Genomic DNA, 26,087 nt, shown 5'->3' with positions numbered 1-26,087 from the left:
AAAAAGACATCAGATCCTATATTTACACTAAAATGTAATAAAGTAATTAAGTAATTAAAAAAAAGTCATTTGAAAAAAAAAAAAAAAAAAAAAAGGCCCTTTAAGAGCTATGGGCGGAAGTGACGTTTTGACGTCGCTTTCGCCCTGCAATAATATGGAGAAGGGTGGGGGCCATCTTCCCCTCGCTCATCTCCATGTCGGGCAAGGCCAGTGTTTCTCAATTCCAGTCCTCATGGCCCACTAACAGGTCATGTTTTCAGGATTTCCCTCAGATGAAACAGCTGGGGTAATTACTAAGGCAGTGAAACTGATCAAATCACCTGTGCAAAATAATGGAAAGCCTGAAAACATGACCTGTTAGTGGGCCATGAGGACTGGAATTGAGAAACACTGAGCTAGGCAGAGGATCCGATCACCTCCGCCGCTGCCAATGACTCCGGTAAGCGGTGGAGGGCACCGGAGCGTGGCGGGGGCCTCTCCCGCCGCCAATAAAAGTGATCTCCCTGCGAATCCACCGCAGAGACCACTTTTATCCTGAAGCGGACCGCCCGCTGATGTAGAGGATATACCGAGGTTATGACAGCTAACATATAATGATGGTGGGCGGTCCGGAAGTGGTGAATAAAAATAACAACGTTCTGCATGCAACTACACCCCCCCACCCCCCCCCCAAACACTTACCTATCTTGATTCAGCACTGTGCACAAGCGCCAAGGCTCTCTCCTTCCTCATTGGCTCAGACACAACAGCGGGAGCCATTGGCAGGGGAACAGAGAAGAGGAGAACCGGGGCTGCTCTGTGCAAAATCACATCATAGAGCAGGTAAGTATGAGTATTTTTTAGTTTTATTTTTAAATAATAAAGGATTGTCTTTAATATCACTTAAAGCCTAGTCAACACAATAAGAATTAGGGCTGAAATGATTAATCGATATTATCGATAATAATCGATAATGAAAATCTAATAAGAATATCAGATCAATGATCGACTGATTGTTTTATTTGTTTTTTTTTCATGCTAGTCTCATAATGAAAATGAAAATGAAGATGAAGGTCCGAATCCACTCACTTGTACTAAGGCAGACCTATCTGATTCCCACTCTCCTCTATGGGGAGATCGGATGAAAACGAACCACCTGCCCATTTTTCCTTCGATACAATCCGAGCCGCCAGCTGATGAAGAATAGGGTCACCATACGTCGGGTTTCGAGGATCGGATCGGACAGCAGTGGGTGTCAGCGGACATGTCACCACTGACATCTGCCGCTGCATAGGATTAAATGGAGTGCCTGATCAGGTCCGCCTGAAAAATGGACAAGTGGACCTGATCGGAAAGCCTGTATGAAAGGACCCTAAGGCTGGGTTCACACTGAAGCGATGCGGGAACGCCGCGAATCCGTGGGGGGTTCCCGCATCGCATGCCTCCCGCCGGCAGTTCACACTGCCCTATGCGGACTGCTGGGAGTGTCAGTGAAACCTTAATGACACCCCCAGATCAGTTCGCATATCGCAGTGCGATCTGCAAACTCGGACAGGAATCGGATTGCATGGTGTGAACAGCCAATGCGATCCGATTCTGCTGCGGACCAAAAAAAAGGGTCCTGTGCGAGTTTGGGGCGGGTGCGATGCAAATTCAGCCATACTATCTGTATGGCTGAACTCGCATCGCACAGAGATCGGATGTGATTTGCACTGCAGTGCGGTGCGAATCACATCCGGTTCTCGCTGCCGCAGCAGTGTGAACCCGGCCTAAGACAGAATTCAGAAGTGAAGTATTGTACTGTAATGTATTATTTCACTTCCGAGCATGCGTGGTCTTGGTCACCCAACTTTTTTTTTTGGTACAAATACTATACTAAATTTCACTAAAAATGTTTGTTTTGCGATCTTACGAGAACATTTTTCGTGCTCGTCTCTGTGGATGTTTTCGCATAAACTGTTGGCTCTCGAAAGCTGTGTACTTAATCGTTTAAGAATTGAGATCGCGATTCTACCCTCCTTTGCGATCTTAACAAAGCATTGTTCCCTGCTCAAGCTGACAGCTGTAAAAAAACAAAACAAACAGGCAATCTGCCAAGCTTCACAACATTCCTCAGCCATAAACATTGTAACGTTTTGTGAGCTAACTATAAACATTGTAACGTTTTGTGAGCTAACTATAAACATTGTAACGTTTTGTGAGCTAACTATAAACATTGTAACGTTTTGTGAGCTAACTATAAACATTGTAACGTTTTGTTCTTTAGATTAAAGGAATGAACTTTAGTCTGTAAATGAGGGAAGTTTAACCACTTAAAAGACTAAACCTTTTTCTGACACTTGTTGGTTTCGGTTTAACCAGTTGCCGACCGCCGCACGCCGATGTACGTCGGCAGAATGGCACGGGCAGGCATAAGGGCTTACATGTACGTCCTTTGCCTCCCGCGGGTCGGGGGCCCGATCGGGCCCCCGCCCGGTGCCTGCGGCGGTCGGTATTCGTTCGGGAGCGATCCCGGACGAGGGGACGGCCATTCATTCATGGCCACCCCCTCGCGATCGCTCCCGACGAATGAAAATGCTCGGTGACATCACTTCCTCTCCTGTAATGTAAACACAGGAGAGGAAGTGAAGTAATCTCTCCTCGTGTCGGTCTTTTTCGTTCCGGCACGGAGGAGAGAGGATCGGTAAGTTGCACCCAACACTACACTTACAGTAGAACACGCCAGGCACACTTTTCACCCCCCTGATCACCCCCAATCACCCCTGCCCCCCCCCAGTCACAGTGACACCAAGTGCATTTTTTTTTTTTTTTTTTTTTTTTTGCATTGGTGTCATTTGTGACTGTAATAACTGTTAGGGCAGTTAGGGCTAGCCCCCTTTAGCTCTAGGGTGCCCCCCTAACCCCCCCAATAAAGGTTTAACCCCGTGATCACCCCCTGTCGCCAGTGTCACTAATAAGCGATTTTTTTCTGATCGCTGTATTAGTGTCACAGGTGACGCTAGTTAGGCAGGTAAGTATTTAGGTTCGCCGCAGCTTTTTATAGCGTCAGGGACCCCCATATACTACCGCATAGCCCCCTGATTGCCCCCCAGTTAACCCTTTCACCAGTGATCACCATATAACTGTTACAGGTGACGCTGGTTGGTTAGTTATTTTTTTTTTGTTTCAGGGCACCCGCCATTTATTACCTAATAAAGGTTTAACCCCCTGATCACCCGGCGGGTGATATAAGTTTTTTAGGGTCAGATAAGGCCTGCGTCGCCCCAGCGTCAGGTTAGTGCCAGTACCGCTAACACCCACGCGCAAAGCATACACCTCCCTTAGTAATATAGTATCTGATCAGATATATATTAGCGTTGCCAGCATTTTAGGTTTCCCAAAACGCATTGTTAGCGGGATCAGCCCAGATACCTGCTAGCACCTGCGTTTAGCCCCTCCGCCAAGCCCAGCCCAGCCCACCCAAGTGCAGTATCGATCGATCACTGTCACTTACAAAACACAACACACATAACTGCAGCGTTCGCAGAGTCAGGCTTGATCCCTGCGATCGCTAACAGTTTTTTTTGTAGCGTTTTGAAACAGTCGCTGACAGGCTAGGTGCTTTTTTACCTGTGAGTCTCACTAGTGTACCCCTAAATTTAGAGCCCAAAATGGCAAAGCGAAGGTACACTAGTGATGAGGCCTACACGTTTCTGAGCATGACAGATAGTGAAGAGGACGTCACTCATCTGTCAGATTCAGGCTCAGAATACGATCCTGTAGAGGACAGCGGCTCCATGACAGATAGCTCTGACGACGGAGATGAGGCCTCTGTTAAGAACAGGTGTGCCCAATCCCGTATGTATTCTGTTGTTGAGGTGCAGGAACCGCAGGTCACTCGTATGGAGCAGAGGCGTACTAGAGCCGCTCATCCTTCTGGTGAACTGGCAAGCACCAGCGGCCTAGTACACCCTGGACCTACATCCAGCACTGCAGTAACACGTGGTGACGTGGCGAGTCCCATAAGTGCAGTTCAAGCTGGCGAGGTGGCAAGCACAAGTAGTGTCCCGCTGCCACCAAGAAGACAAAGACAGGCCCGTCGTACCCATAGTGCCCTTCCTGCAGAATTCGCCAATCCTATTTGGGTGCCCACCACTTCTGCAGAACCCGTACTTCCCCCATTCACTGGCCAACCTGGCATTAACGTGGAAACAGTTGATTTTACGACACTTGACTTTTACTCACTGTTTTTCACCGAAGATCTCTTTAGATCTATTGTGGACCAAACCAATTTGTACGCTGCTCAACACATCGCCACTATTCCCCAGTCCGCCCTTGCCAGACAATGGAAACCAGTTACGGTTTCCGAATTTAAAATCTTTCTGGGCCTCTCCCTCAACATGGGCATAACCAAAAAGAGTGAGTTGCGGTCATATTGGTCCATTGACCCAATTCACCATATGCGCGTGTTCTCTGCTTCCATGTCCAGGGCACGATACGAGATGATTTTGCGGTTCATGCACTTCAGCGACAATGAACTCTGTCGTCCTCGTGGAGACCCTGAGTACGATCGGCTCTACAAAATTCGGCCCCTCATAAACCACTTCAACCAACGTTTTGCAGACTTGTATACTCCCGATCAAGTTGTCTGCGTTGATGAGTCCCTGATTAAATTTTCTGGTCGCTTGTCATTCAAACAATACGTCCCCAACAAGCGTTCCAGATACGGGGTCAAGATGTATAAGCTCTGTGACAGGGCCACAGGCTATACACGTAGTTTCATGGTTTATGAGGGTAAAGATAGTCACGTAGAGCCGGAGAACTGCCCTGACTACATAGGAAGCGCTGGCAAGATAGTGTGGGACTTGGTGTCACCCTTATTCGGAAAGGGGTACCACTTGTACGTGGACAATTATTACACAAGCGTGCCACTGTTTAGTCACTTGTTTGATCAGCAGATTGGAGCATGTGGCACCGTGCGACCTAATCGCCGGGGCTTTCCCCAGCGGCTTGTAGAGTCCGTCTTAGGCTGGGGGAGAGAGCCTGCTTGCGCAGTAATAATTTGCTCGCTATGAAGTGGAGGGATAATAAGAATGTTTTCGTTCTTACCTCCCTTCATGCAGACACGACGGTCCAAATTCCTACGACGACTGGTATTGTGGAGAAACCCCTCTGTGTCCACAAATATAACCTTAACATGGGAGGGGTGGACCTCAATGACCAGTTGTTGGCGCCGTATCTAGTTGCCCGTAAGTCCAGACGCTGGTACAAAAAAGTGTCTGTTTATTTATTCCAATTGGCTATACTGAATGCTTATGTGCTACACAAAGCTTCAGGACGGACTGGATCCTTCCTCAAATTCCAGGAGGATATCGTCAGAGCCCTTCTGTATCCAGGCGGTGCTCCACCTCACCTTCCCCTACCAGATGCAGTAAGCCGGCTGCATGAGAGGCATTATTCTTATGTCCTCCCGAGTACCCCTACCCAACGAGCCCACCAAAGAAAATGTCGTGTCTGCAGAAAGCGCGGATTTAGGCGTGACACCCGTTCTTATTGTCCCCGCTGTCCTGACCAGCCTGGTCTTTGTCAGGGTGAGTGTTTTGAACGCTACCATGAACTAGTTGAGTATTAGCGTAGGGTACAGCATTGCACAAGCTAGGCACACGTTCACAGGGTCTCCCAAGATGCCATCACATTTTGAGAGACCCAAACCGCTGGAACCGTTACAACAGAAGTGTTAAAGTTACATAAAAAAGTGTTAAAAAAAAAAAAAGTAAAAAAACCAAAAAATATATAAAATAAAAAAACCAAAAATAGTTGTCGTTTTATTGTTCTCTCTCTCTCTCTATTCTCTCTCTATTGTTCTGCTCCTTTGTACTGTATTCTATTCTGCAATGTTTTATTGTTAACCATTTTTTTTGTTTTCAGGTACGCCATTCAGCTGTAGCGTGGATTTATTTATCTTGACAGCAACAGCGTTTGCTCCCACGATACGTAAAGCCACGACTCCAGCGCTGTCGGAGGTGATTTCACCACCACAGTTAAAAAAGAGCATATATGCCGAAGCATGGGGGCATAAGGGGTGGAGGATCGATTTTGCTCCTAATGCCACGTACATACAGTCAAAATTCCGACGGAGGGCTTGCCCGTGGAAAAGTTTGAATGTATGTACGCGGCATAACTTTTTTGCGGGAGGATGCCCCCATGCTTCGGCATATATATATTTTAGGCACAGATTGTGTTAAATGTGTTATTTTTTGCGATTTTTTTTGTATTTGCTTTGCAGGTATGGTAAGTCCTACTGTTATACTGTAATGTTACTTTGTTTTATTGTTAACCATCATTTGCTTAGCAGGTACGCCATTCTGCTGCAGAGCGGATTTATTTATCTTGACAGCAACAGCGTTTGCTCCCACGATACATAAAGCCGCGACTCCAGCACTGTCGGGGGTGATTTCACCACCACAGTTAAAAAAGAGCATATATGCCGAAGCATGGGGGCATAAGGGGTGGAGTAGCGATCTGCTCCTACCTTTTGCGGGAGGATGCCCCCATGCTTCGGCATATATAAATGGTGCATGTATGCCCACCATTAGAAAGTGGGTGGATGAAGGGTGGTATCTAATGGTGGGCATACCCACCGATCAATATTTTTTTTCGTTCAGCCCACAGGCTGCATGAAAAAAAAAATTACAATATATGCCCAACCAGTTCCAGCAACATACTGGTATGTTGCGGGACTTTGAGTGCTTATACCAGAATGATGCCTGCAGGTTTAGGTATCATCTTGGTATCATTCTTTTCAGCCAGCGGTCGGCTTTTATGTAAAAGCAATCCTAGCGGCTAATTAGCCTCTAGACTACTTTTACAAGCAGTGGGAGGGAATGTCCCCCCCCCCCCCCCCCCCCGCACCATCTTCCATGGTTTTCTCAGGCTCTCCTGTCCCAACAGGGAACCTGAGAATGCAGCCGGTGGTTCCGCCAGCTGACCATAGAGCTGATCAGAGACCAGAATGGCTCCAATCATCTCTATGGCCTAAGACACCGGAAGCTACGAGCATTTCATGACTTAGATTTTGCGGGATGTAAACAGCGCCATTGGGAAATTGGGAAAGCATTTTATCACACCGATCTTGGTGTGGTCACATGCTTTGAGGACAGAGGAGAGATCTAGGGTCTGATAGACCCTAATTTTTTTTTAAAAGAGTACCTGTCACTACCTATTGCAATCATAGGGGATATTTACATTCCCTGAGATAACAATAAAAATCATAAAAAAATATATATAAATGAAAGGAACAGTTTAAAAAAAAAATAAAAAAGCAAAAAAAATAATAAAAAAAAACACCCCTGTCCCCCCCTGCTAAGGCGCAACGCGGAACACAAGCGTTGGTCTGGTGGCATATGTAAACGGCAATTGCACCATGCATGTGAGGTATCACCACGAAGGTCAGATCGAGGGTACTAATTTTAGCAGTAGACCTCCTCCGTAAATCTAAAGTGGTCACCTGTAAAGGCATTTAAAGGCTTTTAAAAATGTACGTAGTTTGTCGCCGCTGCACGTTTCTGCGCAATTTTAAAGCATGTCGTGTTTGGTATCCATGTACTCGGCCTAAGATCATATTTTTTATTTCATCAAACATTTGGGCAATATAGTGATTTTTAGTGCATTAAAATAAAAAAAAGTGTGTTTTTTCCCCAAAAAATGCGTTTGAAAAATCGCTGCGCAAATACCGTGTGAAAAAAAAAAAATGAAACACCCACCATTTTAATCGGTAGGGCTTTTGCTTTAAAAAAACACTTCATGTTTGGGGGTTCAAAGTAATTTTCTTGCAAAAAAAAATATTTTTTCATGTAAACAAAAAGTGTCAGAAAGGGCTTTTTCTTCAAGTGGTTAGAAGAGTGGGTGATGTGTGACATAAGCTTCTAAATGTTGTGCATAAAATGCCAGGACAGTTCAAAACCCCCCCAAATGACCCCATTTTAGAAAGTAGACACCCCAAGCTATTTGCTGAGAGGCAGGTCGAGTCCATGGAATATTTTATATTTTGACAAAAGTTGTGGAAAAAATACATTATTATTATTTTTTTTGCACAAAGTTGTCATTAAATGATATATTGCTCAAACATGCCATGGTTATATGTAAAATTACACCCCAAAATACATTCTGTTGCTTCTCCTGAGTACGGGGATACCACAAGTGTGAGACCTTTTGGGAGCCTAACCGCGTACGGTACCCCAAAATCCAAGCACCACCTTCAGGATTTCTAAGGGTGTAAATTTTAGATTTCATTCCTCACTGCCTATCACAGTTTCGGAGGCCATGGAATGCCCAGATAGCACAAAATCCCCCCAAGTGACCCCATTTTGGAAAGGAGACACCCCAAGCTATTTGCCGAGAGGTATGGTTAGTATTTTGCAGACCTTCATTTTTGTCACAAAGTTTTGAAAATTGAAAAAAAGAAAAAAAATATACATTATTTTTTTTTTTCTTCATTTTCAAAAACAAATGAGAGCTGCAAAATACTCACCATGCCTCTCGGCAAATAGCTTGGGGTGTCTACTTTCCAAAATGGGGTCATTTTGGGGGGTTTTGTGCTATTTTGGCATTTTATGGCCTTCAAAACTGTGATAGGTAGTGAGGTGTAAAATCAAAAATTTACACCCTTAGAAATCCTGAAGGCGGTTCTTGGTTTTCGGGGCCCCGTACGCGACTAGGCTCCCAAAAAGTCCCACACATGTGGTATCCCCGTACTCAGGAGAAGCAGCAGAATTTATTTTGGGGTGTCATTTTACATATGTCCCTGGCATGTGTGAGCAATATATCATTTAGTGACAACTTTGTGAAAAAAAAATAAAAAAAAATAAAAGTTTGTAATTTTCCCGCAACTTGTGGCAAAATATAAAATATTCCATGGACTCAACATGCCTCTCAGCAAATAGCTCGGGGTGTCTACTTTCTAAAATGGGGTCATTTGTGGGGGTTTTGTGCCATCTTGGCATTTTATGGCCTTCAAAACTGTAATAGGTAGTGAGGCGTGAAATTAAAAATGTATGCCCTTAGAAAGCCTGAAGGCGGTGCTTGGTTTTCGGGGCCCCGTACGCGGCTAGGCTCCCAAAAAATCCCACACATGTGGTATCCCCGTACTCAGGAGAAGCAGCAGAATTTATTTTGGGGTGTAATTTCACATATGCCCATAGCATGTGTGAGCAATATATCATTTAGTGACAACTTTGTGAAAAATGTATAAAGTTTGTAATTTTCCCGCAACTTGTGGCAAAATATAAAATATTCCATGGACTCAACATGCCTCTCAACAAATAGCTTGGGGTGTCTACTTTCTAAAATGGGGTCATTTGTGGGGGTTTTGTGTCATCTTGGCATTTTATGGCCTTCAAAACTGTGATAGGTAGTGAGGAGTAAAATGACATATGTATGCCCTTAGAAATCCTGAAGGCGGTGCTTGGCTTTCGGGGCCCCGTACGCGGCTAGGCTTCCAAAAAGTCGACCACATGTGGTATCCCCATACTCAGGAGAAGCAGCAGAATGTATTTTGGGGTACAATTCCACATATAACCATGGCATGTGTGAGCAATATATCATTTAGTGACAATTGTCATTATTCAATCGCTTGCGGCAAAAAAATAAAATATTCAATGGGCTCAACATGCCTCTTATCAATTTTCTTAGGGTGTCTACTTTCCAAAATGGGGTCATTTGGGGGGGTTTTGTACTGCCCTGCCATTTTAGCACCTCAAGAAATGAGATAGGCAGTCATAAAATAAAAGCTGCGTAAATTCCAGAAAATGTACCTTAGTTTGTAGATGTGACAACTTTTGCGCAAACCAATAAATATACAATTATTGACTTTTTTTTTTACCAAAGACATGTGGCTGAACACATTTTGGCCTAAATGTATGACTAAAATTGAGTTTATTGGATTTTTCTAATAACAAAAAGTAGAAAATATGATTTTTTTTCAAAATTTGCGGTCTTTTTACGTTTATATCGCAAAAAATAAAAATCGCAGAATCAGTCAAATACCTTTAAAAGAAAGCTCTATTTGTGGGAAGAAAAGGACGCAAATCTCGTTTGGGTACAACATTGCATGACCGCGCAATTACCAGTTAAAGCAGCGCAGTGCCAAAGTGTAAAAAGACCTCTGGTCATTTACCAGCAAAATGGTCCGGTCTGAAAGTGGTTAAAGAGGAACTGCAGCTTCCCTCCAAAACACTGCATATTATTTTATATATACTGTGATTCTGTACTTGGCAAATATGCTGCAGAAATCTCCCTCCTCTGAGTCTGGCTGCAGCCATTTTAACTGTGGGTAGCTGAAGCTGCTGCTTGTTCACTTCCTGGATTTTCACAGACACACAGAGGCACACCTCCAGCTCTGCAGCTCTCCTTGGCCCTCTTACGACTCACCCCCCCTCCCTTCCTGGAAAACTCTCACAAGAGTGAGAGAGACAGAGTTGTGCATGATGTCATAAGCCTAGGCTAATCACCAGACAAGAAACAGGAAGTGGGCTGTAGAAGGGATTTACTGGCAGAAAAAAATGTTTTACTATCCAAAGTTAAAACAAAAAGGGCAGAAGATTTAATAGATGGAAAGATGAAAAAAATTACTGAATGGTCCGCTTTAAAGACTTTCTGGTTTCAAGTTAAAATCATCTTTTGCTAGAAAATTACTTAGACCCCCTCCAAGCATTATATATATATATATATATATGTGTATAATTTTAGCAGAGACTCTAGAGAATAAAATGGTGGTTGTTGCAATATTTTATGTCACACGGTATTTGCGCAGCGGTGTTTTAAATGCAACTTTTTGGGAAAAGGGACACTTTCATGAATTAAAAAAAACAAAACAGTAAAATTATCCAATTTTTTTTGCATAATGTGAAAGATAATGTTACGCCAAGTAAATAGATACCAAACATGTCACACTTTATATTTGCGCGCACTCGTGGATTGACGACAAAGTACGGTACCTAAAAATCTCAATAGGCGACGCTTTAAACATTTTTTACGGTTACCAGGTTAGCGTTACAGAGGAGGTCTAGTGCTAGAATTATTGCTTTTGCTCTGACGATCGCGGGGATACCTCACATGTGTGATTTGAACACCGTTTACATACGCGGGCGTGACTTCCGTATGCGTTTTCTTTGCTTCGCGAGCTCGCGGGGACAGTGGGTGCTTTAAAAAAAAAATTAATTTTTTTATTTATTTTATTTATTTTAAAATGACTAAATTGTTTAAAAAAATAAAAATAAAATGTGATCACTTTTATTGCTGTCACAAGGAATGTAAACATCCCTTGTGACAGTAATAGGTGGTGACAGGTACTCTTTATGGAGGGATCGGGGGTCTAAAAGACCCCCCACCCCTCCTTTACACTTCAATGTATTCAGATCGCCGAAAACGGCGATTCTGAATACCGGATATTTTTTTAAAACCGGCGCCATTGGCAGCCGAGTAAACGGGAAGTGAAGTCATGATGTCGCTTCAGTGTTTACTATGAGGAGACTGGAACGAAGCCGATTACGGCTTCGTTCCAGTTCCTCCCCAGCGGCCGGAGGCATCGCACCAGGAATTGGTGCTCCCGATCGAGCGGGAGCACCGGTAACAGCGGCGGGAGGGGGGGACGTCTCCTCCCGCTCCTCCGGCATAACAGCCGAGCGGCTTTTGGCCGCATCGGTTGTTATGGCTGGATAGCCAATCGCCCGCTGGACAAAACGGTACCGGGATGATGCCTGCAGGTGCGGGCATCATCCCGGTATACCCCCCGGAAGCCGAGTACGCACATCTGTGTACGCTCGGCGGGAAGGGGTTAATGAATTAAAAAAAAAAAAAACACTAAACGGTAAAGTTAGCCCAATTTTTTCGTATAATGTGAAAGATGATGTTACGTCGCGAGAATCGTGAGAGAATTGTGATCTTTAGTCTAAGGCCTCATGCACACGAGACGCAGATGAAACCTCTGTTAAAAAAAAAGCTGAAACGCGCGTTTAGAAACGCGCGTTTTGCCGCGTTTGCATGTCGCGTTTAGACGCGTTTAGACGCGTTTGCGTTTAGACGCGTTTATAAAGATAACATCATGTAGACCCTCCCCAAGCTCTCAAAGCATTTTTTTTAACTATTTCTGCTATTTTGATCAGAGTGAGCAGCAGCAGCATAGAGAGCAGTTGTACACTTGCATTTGCCGTGTCACTTGCCACGGCACCTGCCACAAGTTGTGGATTGTCCACTTGCCACGTCACTTGCCACAAGTTGGGAATTGTCCACTTGCCACATCACCTGCCACGTCACCTGCCACAAATTGTGGATTGTCCACTTGCCACGTCACTTGCCACATCACCTGCCACGTCACTTGCCACGAGATGTGGATTGTCCACTTTCCACGTCATCTGCCATGCCACCTGCCACAAGCTGTGGATTGTCCACTTGCCACGTCACCAGCCACATCACCTGCCACAAGTTGTGGATTGTCTACTTGCCGCGTCACTTGCCACATCACCTGCCACGTCACTTGCCACGTCACCTGCCACAAGTTGTGGATTGTTCACTTGCCACGTCACCTGCCACGTCACCTGCCACAAGTTGTGGATTGTCCACTTGCCACGTCACTTGCCACAAGCTGTGGATTGTCCACTTGCCACGTCACTTGCCGCGTCACCTGCCACGTCACTTGCCACGTCACCTGCCACAAGTTTTGGATTGTCCACTTGCCACGTCACTTGCCACGTCAGCTGCCACGTCTCTTGCCACGAGATGTGGATTGTCCACTTTCCACGTCATCTGCCATGCCACCTGCCACAAGCTGTGGATTGTCCACTTGACACGTCACCAGCCACATCACCTGCCACAAGTTGTGGATTGTCCACTTGCCACGTGACTTGCCACATCACCTGCCACGTCACTTGCCACATCACCTGCCACAAGTTGTGGATTGTCTACTTGCCGCGTCACTTGCCACTTCACCTGCCACGTCACTTGCCACGTCACCTGCCACAAGTTGTGGATTGTTCACTTGCCACGTCACCTGCCACGTCACCTGCCACAAGTTGTGGATTGTCCACTTGCCACGTCACTTGCCACAAGCTGTGGATTGTCCACTTGCCACATCACTTGCCACGTCACCTGCCACGTCACTTGCCACGTCACCTGCCACAAGTTTTGGATTGTCCACTTGCCACGTCAGCTGCCACGTCACTTGCCACATCACCTGCCACGTCACCTGCCACAAGTTGTGGATTGTCCACTTGCCACGTCACTTGCCACATCACCTGCCACGTCACTTGCCACGAGATGTGGATTGTCCACTTGCCATGTCACTTGCCACGTCACCTGCCACGTCACTTGCCACGTCAGCTGCCACGTCACTTGCCACAAGATGTGGATTGTCCACTTGTCACATCACCTGCCACATCACTTGCCACATCACCTGCCACAAGTTGTGGATTGTCCACTTGCCACGTCACTTGCCACATCACCTGCCACGTCACTTGCCACAAGATGTGGATTGTCCACTTTCCATGTCACCTGCCATGCCATCTGCCACAAGTTGTGGATTGTCCACTTACCACGTCACCAGCCACATCACCTGCCACAAGTTGTGGATTGTCCACTTGCCACACCACTTTCCACGTCACCTGCCACAAGATGTGGATTGTCCACTTGCCACGTCACCAGCCACATCACCTGCCACAAGTTGTGGATTGTCCACTTGCCACGTCCCTTGCCACGTCCCCTGCCACGTCACCTGCCACAAGTGGATTGTCCACTTGCCACATCACTTGCCACATCACCTGCCACAAGTTGTGGATTGTCCACTTGCCACGTCACCTGACACAAGTTGTGGATTGTCCACTCGCCACGTCACTTGCCACATCACCTGCCACAAGTGGATTGTCCACTTGCCACGTCACTTGCCACGTCCCCTGCCACAAGTGGATTGTCCACTTGCCACGTCACTTGCCATGTCACCTGCCACAAGTTATGGATTGTCCACTTGCCACGTCACATGCCAGTCACCTGCCACAAGTTGTTGATTTTCCACTTGCCACGTCACCTGCCAAGTCACTTGCCGCGTCACCTGCCAGGTCACTTGCCACGTCACCTGCCACAAGTTGTCTATTGTCCACTTTCCACGTCACTTGCCACTTCACCTGCCACGTCACTTGCCACAAGTTGTGGATTGTCCACTTGCCACATCACTTGCCACCTGCCCTGTCACTTGCCACAAGTTGTGGATTGTCCACTTGCCACGTCACTTGCCACAAGTTGTGGATTGTCCACTTGCAATTGCAATTGTTTAAAATATTTTTCTAATGGTTTTTCATCATTTGCAATCATTTTTGAGATTTTTAATGTAAAAAAAAAGGTCACCTTTAAAAACGCATATAAACGCAAACGCGGCTAAACGCGGTAGCGGCGTTTTGCCGCGTTTTACCGCGTTTTGCCGCGTTTTGCGTCTGAAACGCAGAAATTTTTGTTTCTGAACGCATTTTTTTGCTTCTGGAAAAACGAGATTAAACGCAACTGCATATAAACGGAAAAAAACGAGACTGTGTGCATGGACACATAGGATAACATTGAATGAGTTCAGGTGCAGTTGAAAAAACTGTCCAACTGCATCTGAACGCGCGTTTAACTGCGTCTCGTGTGCATGAGGCCTAAGCAAAAAAAAATAAAAAATCTTATTACTAATTTTTCTCAGAATTGTGCAGCTCTACTGTGTACGAATGATCAGATTATCATACGATCACTCCGAATGCTTTTTTTTTTCAGTGCGATATTCTCGGGGCTCTTATGCGTACACACGATCGCACATTCCGACAACAAAATCCATGGGTTTTTTTTCCCCCCCCGACGGATGTTGTATCAAACTTGTCCTGCATACACACGGTCACAAAAATGTTGTCGGAAATTTCGAACATTGAGAACGTGGTACAACGCGTACGGCGAGACGAGAAAAAGTTCCGAGCATGCATGGAATTTTGTGCGTCGGAATCGTGTACACGCGATCGGAAATTTCCGACGACGGATTTTGTTGTCGGAAAATTTGAGATCCAGCTCTCAAATTTTGCTTGTCGGAAATTCCAGGCAGAAAATGTCCGATGGAGCCTACACACGGTCGGAATTTCCGACAACAAGCTCCCATCGAACATTTGTTGTCGGAAAGCCCGACCGTGTATGTACGGGGCATTAAGAGTAGAAAGGGAAGGATGCTTTTTTTTTTTTTTTTTCCATGTAAACCATTAGCATCAAAAGTGGAGACTGGGGCTGTTTATTCACACGCACTGTGCATACGGAGGCCATGTGTGATATCTGACACCTTGTTGGTGGAATGGGATCCTCAGCAAGGATGTAGTATATATGCAAATCCCAAAAACAAACATTCAATATTGTGAATCTCATCACTTCCTCTAGATGTGGTGGCTGCAATATCTTCCTTTTATTACCTGCTGCTCCTGCAGTAACACACTTCATGTTCTGTGGTAATAACACTCACTCTATGGTATTCATAGGAGAAGGATTTTCCTGCACTTATTGATCAGATATAAATATATATATATAAAAACTCTGATTGCATCTTTACCAAGCAAAAAGGTCTGCAAATAAGGGACATTGTTGGGGCTCACGCACACACTGCATCTCAAAGTAGCGACTCCTACAGACATTTGAGCTTTCATTTTTTTTCTGGAAACTCCCCTCCTCCATGTTAGCCAATGTATAACACACTATGGTGTTTTTTTTTTTTTTAGGCATTTACAGGCATATGTTCATACAGGCAGAAAAAAAACAAAAAAAAAAACAAAAGGAGCTTTTGTGTAGAAAAGAAGTCCGAAAACGTGCAAAAAAAAAAAAAAAGCGTGAAAAACATACAACATAAAAAAGGAAAAAATTAGCTGACGGGAGGGTTTGTAAAAAAAATAAATAAAAAAAAACACTTATGCTTAAAGCGGGAGTTCCGCCATTTTTTTTTTTTTTTTTAAAAGCCAGCAGCTACAAATACTGCAGCTGCTGACTTTTAAAATAGTGACACTTACCCGCCCAGCGCGCCCGCGATGTCGGCACCCGAAGCCGATCTCTCGATCGTCTCTCGGGTGCTGCCGCCGCCATCTTGGGTATGGGAATCAGGAAGTGGAGCCTTTTGGCTTCATTTCCCAGTTCCCTACTGCGCATTCGCGAGTCGCGCTGCGCAATAAGGATGGTCCCCGCTGTCTCTGGGATCCGTGTGTTTCCCAGCAGGCAGCGGGGGGGACTTTCGGAAAGGGGCGTGGATTCTGCAGAAAGGGGCGTAGCTTCTGCAGAATCTACGCCGGAAGTGGGTGCAGATACCTGTACTGTACAGGTGCCTGCACCCCCCTCCCCCCTGAAAGGTGCCAATTGTGGCGCCGGAGGGGGGGAGGATTCCAATGAGCGGAAGGTCCACTTTAGGGTGGAGCTCCGCTTTAACCACTACAATACCGGGCACTTTTGCCCCCTTCCTTCCCAGCCCAATTTTCAGATTTCATCGCTCTCACAATTTCAATGACAATTGCGCGGTCGTGCTACACTGTACCCAAATGAAATTTGTATCATTTTGTTTGCACAAATAGAGCTTTATTTTGGTGGTATTTATTCACGACTACGTTTTTTATTTTTTGCGATATAAGCGGAAAAAAGAGCGGAAATTTGGGAAAAAAACTATATTTTCTTTTTTCTATTTTAAAATAAATCCAATAAAATCTAATTTTGTCATAAATTTAAGCCAAAATGTATTCTGCTACATGTCTTTGGTAAAAAAAATTTGGTTAAGTGTATAATAATTGGTTTGTGTGATCACGGACATATGTACGCAAATGATCATGTACATATGTGTGCAGGTGATCACGGACATATGTATGCAGATAATCATTGGGACATGTGATTTTAGTGGGACATATGTGGTGGACATGTGTTTTCATTATTTGGGGACATATGTGTTTTGGGGACATATGTGTTGTGGGGACATTGTGTTTACACTGTGTGGTGTGTTGTGTGTTTACACTAGACTGGTGATCAGTGAGTAAAAAGCTGTAAAAAACAGCTCATACTCACTGATCATCAGCCGGCTGCAGCAATCCACTCTCCTCTCCTCAGCGATGACTTCCGTGTGATGAGAGGAGAGCCGATTGCCTAGCAACCGGCTGTTTGTTTACATCACATGATGGCCGTGATTGGACACAGCCGTCATGTGATCAGGAGGGCCAATCGCACAGCCCTCCTGCCGATCCGAGATGCGCCGTGTCCGGGTGACACGAGCGCATCGGGATCGCGCCGCTGCGTGAGCACGCGCGCGCGTGATCCCCCTACTTCTGAAGGACGTTCAGGAACGTCCACTCAGAAGTAGAGAGCTCCCACCCAGCCAATGTACATATACGGCCGGTATAGTAGTATAGTAGAAGTAGTAAAAAGGGCTCAATAAAAACTTTCACGAGAGCACCAAAAAGGTACAAGCTTCATCAAGCTGAAATAAAAGCTCAAATGCCTGCAAAAGCAGCTTTTTTTTTTTTAGGTTCCCGTGAGCGCTTACAGTTCACCTACACTTTACAAAACCACGCCTGATGGAAAAGAATCACCTGCATTTGCCCTGCAGTAGAAGTAGACTCCCTGAACGCTGCGCTGCGTCCTACTGACCCCTGAACGCTGCGCTGCCTCCTACTGACCCCTGAACGCTGCGTTCAGGGGTCAGTATAATCCCCCCCCCTGAACGCTGTGCTGCCTCCTTCTGACCCTTGAACGCTGTATTGCCTCCTTCTGACCCTTGAACGCTGCGCTGCCTCCTACTGAGCCCTGAACGCTGCGCTGCCTCCTTCTGACCCCTGAATGCTGCGCTGCCTCCTACTGACCCCTGAATGCTGCACTGCCTCCTACTGACCCCTGAACGCTGCGCTGCCTCCTACTGAACACTGAACGCTGCGCTGCCTCCTACTGACCCCTGAATGCTGCGCTGCCTCCTACTGACCCCTGAATGCCGCGCTGACTCCTACTGACCCCTGAACACTGCTCTGCCTCCTACTGACCCCTGAATGCTGCGCTGACTCCTACTGACCCCTGAACGCTGCGCTGCCTCCTACTGAGCCCTAAAAGCTGCGCTGCCTCCTACTGACCCCTGAACGCTGCACTGCCTCCTACTGACCCCTGAACACTGCTCTGCCTCCTACTGAGCCCTGAACGCTGCGCTGCCTCCTACTGAGCCCTGAACGCTGCGCTGCCTCCTACTGACCCCTGAACACTGCTCTGCCTCCTACTGAGCCCTGAACGCTGCGCTGCCTCCTACTGACCCCTGAATGCTGTGCTGCCTCCTACTGACCCCTGAACGCTGCGCTGCCTCCTACTGAGCCCTGAACGCTGCGCTGCCTCCTACTAACCCCTGAATGCTGCGCTGACTCCTACTGACCCCTGAACACTGCTCTGCCTCCTACTGACCCCTGAACACTGCGCTGCCTCTTACTGACCCCTGAACGCTGCGCTGCCTCCTACTGACCCCTGAACGCTGCGCTGCCTCCTACTGACCCCTGAACGCTGCGCTGCCTCCTACTGACCCCTGAACGCTGCGTTCAGGGGTCAGTATAATCCCCCCCCCTGAACGCTGTATTGCCTCCTACTGAGCCCTGAACGCTGCGCTGCCTCCTACTGAGCCCTGAACGCTGCGCTGCCTCCTTCTGACCCCTGAATGCTGCGCTGCCTCCTACTGACCCCTGAATGCTGCACTGCCTCCTACTGACCCCTGAACACTGCGCTGCCTCCTACTGAACACTGAACACTGCGCTGAGTCCTACTGACCCCTGAATGCTGCGCTGACTCCTACTGACCCCTGAACACTGCTCTGCCTCCTACTGACCCCCTGAATGCTGCGCTGACTCCTACTGACCCCTGAACGCTGCGCTGCCTCCTACTGAGCCCTGAACGCTGCGCTGCCCCCTACTGAGCCCTGAACGCTGCACTGCCTCCTACTGAACACTGAACACTGCTCTGCCTCTTACTGAGCCCTGAACGCTGCGCTGCCCTGAATGCTGTGCTGCCTCCTACTGACCCCTGAACACTGCGCTGCCTCCTACTGAACACTGAACGCTGCGCTGCGCTGCCTCCTACTGACCCCTGAACACTGCGCTGCCTCCTACTGAACACTGAACGCTGCGCTGCCTCCTACTAACCCCTGAATGCTGCGCTGACTCCTACTGACCCCTGAACACTGCTCTGCCTCTTACTGACCCCTGAACGCTGCGCTGCCTCCTACTGAACCCTGAACACTGCACTGCCTAATACTGACCCCTGAACGCCGCGCTGCCTCCTACTGACCCCTGAACACTGTGCTGCCTTTAGACATCAATGGCTGTGTGTTGAGTTATTTTGAGGGGACAGCAAATTTACCCTGTTATACAAGCTGTACACTCACTACTTTACATTGTAGACAAGTGTCATTTCTTCAGTGTTGTCACATGAAAAGGTATGATAAAATATTTACAGAAATGTGAGGGATGGGTTTACTTCCTCTATGTCTCCCTGTAAAGGTAAAGCATAATGGGCTACTCTGCATCGCATAGTAGCCCATTATGTGTCACTTACCCGACACAGGAGTCACCGCTGTCCCCTCTTCCACGGAGCATCCATCTTCTTCTGGGTATCGCTGCTCCGGCACTGTGAGTGGCCAGAGCAGCGATGATGTCAATCCCACGCATGTGCATGGGAGACGCCACTAACGGCATATCGTTAGCAGCAGCATGCTCAGTGCCTGTCTTTTTGCAAAATATGTAGGTTTAGGAGATATTTCTTGGACCTACAGGTAAGCCTTAATCTAGGCTTACCTGTAGGTCAAAGTGGTCTGTAAGGGTTTACAACCACTTTAAGCTGCAATGGCAGTGGATGGGGGTGTTTACATGCTGTGGTCTCTATGCTTTGCACCTGCAGCACAAACTAGCCAACATGTTGCAACCCATTCAAGTGAATGTTGAAGAAGAGCTATAAATGGCCCGCAGCCACGTTTTGCAGCATGGTGGTCTGTAAATAGATTGAGTAAAAATGGGGGGGGGGGGGGTGAGACGGCGTCCCATCACCTCACTCACCTTGTGGATCGCTCTGCAGGGGAGGGGGCCGATTTAGACGCGCTGAGAGGCTAGCAGGCTGGGAGATTTAGCAGCGCGCTTTTTTTTTTTACTTTATTTGAGGTGCTCTATAGCGACATCATTTAGGTCTTTATGCAGCAGTGCTCTTAGCCCTTGTACACACGGTCGGACATTCCGACGGAAAATGTCTGATCGGACCGTGTTGTCAGATAATCCGACCGTGTGTGGGCTCCATCGGACTGTTTCCGTCGGAATATCCGACGGACCAAGTTTTCCAGCTTGGCTATAAAACTTTCCAACAACATGATCCGATCGGACCTTGTCCGATCATGTGTAGATAATTCCAATCGGACAAAGTGCCACGCATGCTCAGATCAAATTCCTACACCAAAGCTATTGGCTACTAGCCTGAACGTAGTTCCGTCGTAACGAAATAACGTCATCACGTTCTGAACGATCGGATTGTCCGACAACTTTGTCCGACCGTGTGTATGCAACAGTTTCGGACAAAATCCGCCAGTGGTTGTTGGAATGACCGACCGTGTGTACAAGGGCTAACATACGATGCCGCCCACCGCGCTGCTGATCGTGTTTGCATTTTTCCGGCGTTGTGGAGCAAAAATGGTATAACATATCATGAACATGCATGGAGAAATGTTATATAATTCCTCAAAGACTTCAATACCTTTCCCCTTGTAGAAGATTCGCAGGGAACAAATTGAAATGCGTCGACTTCCCATGGCAGGGGATAGTTCTTTCTATAAGTCATAATAACTGACATGTATTCTTTTTAACCCCACAAGAGGGTTTTTGGGTGTTGCAATAATTAAAAGTCACCTGCAATTTGTATTATGACGCCAGAATATACATATTTTATGTAAAAATGATTTCAAAAGATAAGTTTACCTTTTATAAAATGTTCAGGCCCCCCCCCCCCCCCCCCCACCTCCTGAGGGATAAAATACTTAATTCTGCAAAAATATGTGCATTTATTTTTTCTGGAAAGGCAAACTTATCCTTTAAAAAAAAAATTGTTTGTTTTTTAATCAATAAAGTATGCATTGTTTTTATTACAATGCCTTAAAAAGTCCCATGGGAGAAAGCTGTACTGGATTGGATATATTGTATACAGGAAAGAAGTGGATACATTGTATATACAGAGACTGGATTGGATACATTTCATATACAGGGATAGAAGCGGATATGTTGGCGTTATAACTTTCACTTGGATGTTAGAAGTTGCACTGAGTACATACAGCTGGATAAAACAAAAATTGCCTGTCTTCATTGCAAAGCAACAAAATGTGATTATTTTAAGGGGGGGGGGGATTATTTTCTATACCAATTGTAGAGGAACAATGGATTGGATACATCGTATATAGAGGGACAGAGATGGATACATTATATATATATATATATATAGGGATAGGAGTGGATACATCATATATAAGGGGACAGAGATGGATACATTCTATATATATATATATAGGGATAGGAGTGGATACATCATATATAAGGGGACAGAGATGGATACATTGCATATGGGGGGATAGGAGTGGATACATTGTATATAGAGGGACAGCGATGGATACATTGTATATAGAGGGACATTAGATACATTGTATATAGAGGGACATTAGATACATTGTATATAGAGGGACATTAGATACATTGTATATAGAGGGACATTAGATACATTGTATATAGAGCTGCACGATTAATCGTTAAAGAATCGAGCAGGGAGGAACGGAAGGTCTACAGGAGGAGCGGCAGCTACCCAACCCCTCCCCCCTCATCAGCTGCTGAACTTACATCAAGGAGTGTGATGTGAGAGAGAACTATGATATGGGGGGGGGGGGGGGGGGCTGTGATGTGAGAGAGAACTATGATATGGGGGGCTGTGATGTGAGAGAGAACTATGATATGGGGGGCTGTGATGTAAGAGAGAGAGAACTGTGATATGGGGGGGCTGTGATGTGAGAGAGAACTATGATATGGGGGGCTGTGATGTGAGAGAGAACTATGATATGGGGGGGCTGTGATGTGAGAGAGAACTATGATATGGGGGGCGGTGATGTGAGAGAGAACTATGATATGGGGGGCTGTGATGTGAGAGAGAACTATGATATGGGGGGCGGTGATGTGAGAGAGAACTATGATATGGGGGGCGGTGATGTGAGAGAGAACTATGATATGGGGGGCTGTGATGTGAGAGAGAACTATGATATGGGGGGCTGTGATGTGAGAGAGAACTATGATATGGGGGGCGGTGATGTTATGAGAGGGAGAACTAAGATATTTGGGGCTGTGATGTGAGAGAAAGAGAGAACTATAATATGAGGGGCTGTGATGTGAGAGAAAGAGAGAACTATAATATGAGGGGCTGTGATGTGAGAGAAAGAGAGAACTATAATATGAGGGGCTGTGATGTGAGAGAGAACTATGATATGGGGGGCTGTGATGTGAGAGAGAACTATGATATGGGGGGCTGTGATGTGAGAAGAGGACTGTTCTATGAAGGGTTTTGGATGTGAGGAGAGCTGTGATGTGGGGGGTTGTGATTGCAAGGGGGACTGCGATGTGAGGGAGGGGGTCTGTGATTGCAAGGGGGGCTGTAATGTGAAAGGGGGTTGAGATGGGAAAAGGGCACTCTGATGTAAATGACCTGAGTCATAGAAGAAAAACGAGATTCGGACCTCTGCAGAATTTTTTTTTTACAAACCGGACCTCTGTGAATTGTAAATTCAGTACCCCTGGTATAGAGGGACACTGAATTGGATAGTGTGTGTGTGTGTGTGTGTGTGTGTGTGTATAAAAGAGAGATAGGAGTCGAGTGGATACTTTGTACATATAGAGGGATAGGAGTGGATACATTCTATATAGAGGGGTATAGGTGTGTGTGTGTGTGTGTGTGTATTAGGGCTGTGGAAATTAAAGATTAATTCCTTGATTAATCGTAAATTCTTTTGATAAGTACTCGCCTCTCTGGGAGCTTCAGGGAGTTCTGTTGGAGATGCGGTGATGTCACCGGACTCCTCCCTTCCACAAGTCCCTCCATCTGCTAACGAAAGGAAGGGAAGGAGGAGTCCGGTGATGTTGAAGTTCTGATTGAACGTAACGCGTACGGGGAGGAGCTACGCATGACGTCACCTGCTGCTGCCCTACGGAACTAACACGATTGTCGGCTTTACATGCTGTGTTTTTATCATCTTTATGTGAGTAGTTTGTGTTTGAACACAAAAATGTAATCTTATACTTAAGCGGTGAGCACTTCGATCTTTTCTTTCTACCCATGACCCGGCGTCCTTGCTGAGATCTAAGGAGACGTGAGAGAAGTTTATGGTCCGTGGTAACCCTTTTGATACCCGCTTGCATGACCACCTGTGTGCACAGGGGTCCATGCCACAAGGTGAGAGTGATTAGTTAGACCGGAGGTGGAGGGATTGTCACGCTACTGTGGGAAATAAAATGACTTACGTCAGTGCTACAGTTTGAATTTAAAACGTATTTGTGTGAACTGTGAAGTTAAGTCATGGATTGTGGAAACTAACTAGTGTCGGGTGATTGTATAAAGTGTATACCACATTTACCACTGACTAATGCAGAGCTGCAATGCAAGGAGATCAGCTAAAAGTAGTTGGATCTGTATGTGCGTTATAATTAATCAAAATTAGTTGATTAATCGGTAAAAAAAAAAACGATTAATTGAACAAGAAAATTTTAATCAGTAACAGCCATATATATATATATAGCTAGATAGATATAGAGAGAGGGACAGACAGACATACACATTGTATATAGAAGGACAGGAACTGATATACATTGTGTGTATATATAGAAAGATAGGAGTGGATACATTGTATATAGAGAGGGACACTGGATTGGGTACTTTGTATGTGTGTATATATATATATATATATATATATATATATATATATTATATAGAGGGATAGAAGTGAATACACTGTATATAGAGGAGTAGAGATGAATACATTCCATACAGAGGTATAGATGGATATATTGTGTGTGTGTGTGTGTATATATATATATATATATATATATATATATATATATATATATATAAAAAATAGCGAGGGATAGGAATTGATACATTGTGTATATATATATAGGGGTAGGAGTGGATACATTGTATACAGGGATATAGATGGATTGTGTATATAGAGATGGACATTTGATGGGATACTTATATATATGTATAGATGGATACATAGTGTGTGTGTGTGTGTGTGTGTGTATATATATATTATATATATAGGGATAAGAGTGTATATATAGATGAACACTTTGTATATATATAGAGGGGTATAGATGTATACATTGTATATAGATGAACATTCGATCGGACACTTTGTATATATAGAAGGGTATATATGTATATAGATGGATACATTGTATATAGAGGAGTATAGGTGGATACATTGTACATATAGAAGGGTATAATAAGGATACATTGTATATAGATGAACACTGGATTCAACACTTTTTGTATCTGTAGAGGGGTATATATGGATACATTGTAAATAGATGGATATGAGTGTATAAATTGTATCTAGATGGACACTGTGTGTGTATATATATATATATATTTATATAGAGGGGTATAGATGTATACATTGTATATTTAGATGAACATTGGATAGGACACTTTGTATACATAGAAAGGTATAGATGGATACATTGTATATAGATGGATAGGAGTGTATATATTGTATATAGATGGATAGGAGTGTATACACTGTATATAGATGGACACTTTTTATATATAGAGGTGTATAGATGAATACATTGTATATAGATGAACATTGGATCGGACACTTTGTATATATAGAAGGGTATATATGTATATAGATGGATACAGAGGAGAATAGATGGATACATTGTATATAGATGGACATATATATATACATTGTAAATAGATGGATATGAGTATATACATTGTATATATGTATACATTGTATATAGAGGAGTATATATGGATAGGATTGTATATAGATGGATACATTGGATCGGACACTTTGTATGAGTGGTCAGGAGATGAGTGACAGCTGTCAGTGGGGGGGATCTCTGGGGGGGGTCTCCCTTGTGGGGGGGGTGTCTCTAGGGGGGGTCTCTCTTGGGGGGGGGGTGTCTCCCCCTTTCGGTGGGCGGTTTCCAGGCTCCCCTCCTGAGCGGTTTCCAGGCTCCCCCCCAGCAGTGTCAGGCCTTCTCTCTGGTCCCTCAAGCAGGGAGAAGGGGGCGGGGTCTGCTGACATGAGAAGGACCCCAGTCAGGGGCCCCTCGGGCGCCGTTCAGCCACAAGGGGCCCCAACCGGGGATAAACAGAGGCCACCGACGGGGCCCCGGCCGCCCACACTCACCGCACGAACATCACCGAGCCCCGCAGCGGCCACCGCCACACACCGTTCCCATCTGCATCCTTCACCTCCTCCGGATCCACATTCTGGGAAAAAGAGATCCCTCCGCCCATTAAGAAAGCACGGGGAATCGGTGAGGCGGCCGGCGCTGGCCGCTGGGTGTGTTGCGAAGCACGTCAGGCACGTCATGGCGTATCCGTGCGCCGGGAGAGAATGTAGTCCCCCCTAGGTTGAGCGATGGGGGGGCGTCATCTATCAATTCATTCTCTTTCATCATCCGGGAAACGTGCACAAAGTTCAGGAGATTACTAAATCTGATGCGGGATGTATCAAGTGAACCTGTCATCACTGCATGCTAAGATCAATATATTGGTAATAGGGGATCAATCTATTGATAATAGAAAGAAAAAAGATCTATATGCTGGTAACAGAAAGAAGAAGTTCAATATATTGGGTAATAGAAGAGGAAGATCAATATATTAAGAATAGAAGAAGAAGATCAATATATTAAGAATAGAAGAAGAAGATCAATATATTGGGTAATAGAAGAAGATTGATCTATTGGTAACAGAAGAAGAAAATAAATATATTGGTAATAGAAAGTAGAATATCAAGATTGTGGTAATAAAAGCAAAAGATAAATATATCAGTAATATAA

The 26,087-nt window shown here is 45.5% G+C and overlaps 1 protein-coding gene across 1 annotated transcript in view; it reads right to left on the bottom strand.

Annotated features, from left to right (window-relative positions):
- The window catches only part of LOC143934525 (uncharacterized), a 72,720-nt gene extending 47,119 nt beyond the window's left edge, over positions 1–25,601 (bottom strand). The window contains exon 1 of the mRNA XM_077458212.1: positions 25,433–25,601. The gene's annotated coding sequence lies outside the window, so the exon portion shown is untranslated. The remainder of the gene's footprint in view (positions 1–25,432) is intronic.
- Positions 25,602–26,087: the final 486 nt, after the last annotated feature.

Source organism: Lithobates pipiens, unplaced genomic scaffold (assembly GCF_037356315.1).
Source record: "Lithobates pipiens isolate NorthernLeopardFrog02 unplaced genomic scaffold, aLitPip1_a1.2 Scaffold_27, whole genome shotgun sequence".
Classification (NCBI taxonomy): Eukaryota; Metazoa; Chordata; class Amphibia; order Anura; family Ranidae; genus Lithobates; species Lithobates pipiens.
This window is presented reverse-complemented; position numbering and strand designations above follow the sequence as displayed.